The 2,500-nt window shown below is 40.5% G+C and overlaps 1 protein-coding gene across 5 annotated transcripts in view; it reads right to left on the bottom strand.

Annotated features, from left to right (window-relative positions):
- LOC143029836 (glutamate receptor ionotropic, NMDA 2B-like) overlaps positions 1-2,500 on the bottom strand; it is a 597,917-nt gene that overhangs the window by 421,775 nt on the left and 173,642 nt on the right. The gene's annotated exons all lie outside the window — the stretch shown is intronic.

Raw genomic sequence — 2,500 nt, 5'->3', positions numbered from 1 at the left:
GTGTGCACGTGTATAGGAGCGTGCTTCGAACGCTTCGCAGGTGGCCAAATAGGGAATTCGAGCTTCACTAGGAGTTCAAAACTACGTCATGGATTACGGACGTCGAGGGAAGGGGAATCAGATACCATAAATACTCGTAAGTGGTTCCGTTTCCTGCTCAGCAATGGCCAATCGATGCAGCGAGAGAAATGATCCTGGCCTCTTTTCACTTTCCACGTGCGTGACATTTCTTCCTTATCATTCTCACCTTCTCATCAAACTCCTGTTAGGCGTATCGCCCATCAGTGGTCCATCTGTGCAAAACGACGCCAATTTCTTCTGTTCTGATGGAATTGTTCTTCTTCCACTGTCTACACATCACTTCCTCTCTTCTCTGTAGGAGAGAGGCCAAACGCAGAGTATGGGATCCAATGTATTTAACGTTTCGCCCAGCAGGGCTTCTTTAGAAATAACATTGAATTCCATACTCTGCGTTTGGCCTCTCTCCTACAGTTCTGTTGCAGTCGTTGCTGTTTTTACTCTTCTTTTCTCTATTGCGTTCTTGGTGTTCTGGATGATCGAGAGCATGCGGGGTCTTTCTCTTTTTTTGTCTTCTTCCTTAAGGTTCCAATCAAGAGTACTATCTTGGGTATCTATTCATGGTCCATGCGTTTAATGTGGCCTCATCTTAAGTTAGTTTATTTCAGAGAGTGACTCAATCTTATTACATATGCACTTACACTCTCCATCCTTGTTCATCATAGCTTGGGTTCTCTGTTTGTTTAATAGGTTTTACATAGAATATAATTTTTTGTTACCTGTATTCATTCCGAACATCTGATTCCAGAGCTACTATTAGTGTGATTTTGTTTCATAGGTCATATGACTTCTTTTAATTATATAGCATTTTCAAACACCATATATGTATATTTTTCTTAAATATTTATTGATAATATATTTTCTGGATCATCGTGTGTACATCATCACTTCGTTCTTTGATTCTTGTGCTTGCGTTATTTTATTTTTCTTTCGAAAGAAAAAACTTTTTTTTCATTAGACTCTTTACTTTCTCTGTCTTCATTTCTGAACGTTTTCATTAACCGAACACGGCCTTAGAATAATATATTTTCCTACACTTAAAGAAAGACTCGAAAACGTATTACAGCAATAATGATTTCTACTTTGGCGTACATTCGTTGCTACATGTCTAAAATTTCCTAAATGTTCCACTTTTTCCTCAAGCATTGTATATCGTCCTTATGCATTCTTCTTCTGGATATGACCATTACTTTGCTCTTTGATGCATTAGCATTCAGTCCTCTCCTCCAACGTATCTTACCAAAACCATCAACTTCTTTAAACCTCTCCGTCTCTACTTGGAGAACAGTGCCATCTACATAGTACTATGCTGTTTATCTTCTGCTCTTACTGAAAACAAAGATTTACAAAGGAGCACGCCGACAGGATACCTTTTGGTCATAACTAGGTCGGATGCAAAAAATATATAATAATGATAAATGAATAGATATTATAGTAATATAAATACATACATACATATACCAAGGCTTTTTCCCCCTTACAAGGGAGGTAGCTAAAAAGGAAAAGGCATAAAATCATTCCCACCCATTCCATCCCTGAATACACTCCACACCCCTCCACCCTCCCTCTCATCTTAGCACCTTCTGGATGACGGGTCATCCCTGCACCTTGTCCACTGCCCTGGGTCAGAAGCAGTGTCGCAAGACACAGCACATCCACAGCAAGGCCACTTCATTGAATCGGCGACCCCCCCTCTCCGTCCCCCCATGCATAAAAGGAGAAGACGTGGAGAAATCCTTTCGGGCTGCGTCAAATTTTGCTCACACATACTACCTCACTCCCCATTCCCCCGCCCATGCCACCTCATGCATCACAACATCATCCATATACAACCATTCTCCATTCACCTCTGTCTTCTGTCCTCTTCCGTCCTTCCTCAGCAGACATTCCCCTCTTCCCCAAAGCCCCCTTCACCCCATCCATCCACGTCATCCTAGGACGTCCCCTCATGTTCACTCCCTCCACATCTGCCTTCCATACCTCTTTTACTAGTCTTTCTTCACTCATTCTTTCCATGTGTCCAAACAATCCTAATACTCTCTCATCAACCCTATCTCCCAGCTCCCTTTCCACCCCCGTTCTTCTCCTCACCTCCTCATTTCTCACTCTATCTAGCCTAGTAACCTCCATCATACTTCTCAGACACCTCATCTCAAACACATTCAAACTCCTTCTCTCTTCCTCTCTTATAAATGATAAGTAAATGAATAAATAAATAAATAAATAAATAAATAATATTCACTTATTTAATTATTCATAACTATTCTATTTATTTTTCTAATTGTTCCAATACCTTACAGGTTCAATGGCGACACTAGACACTTCTCCATAAAACCAAGACTTGCTTCAAACATCTCGTTTTATTTTTCTTAAATCACTGCCCTCACACATAGTACTATGCTGTTTATCTTCTGCTCTTACT

This window comes from Oratosquilla oratoria, chromosome 11, assembly GCF_046742065.1.
Source record: "Oratosquilla oratoria isolate Oo_2021 chromosome 11, ASM4674206v1, whole genome shotgun sequence".
NCBI lineage: Eukaryota > Metazoa > Arthropoda > Malacostraca > Stomatopoda > Squillidae > Oratosquilla > Oratosquilla oratoria.
Note: the sequence above shows the minus strand (reverse complement) of the source record. Positions and strands in the feature narration are given on the sequence as shown.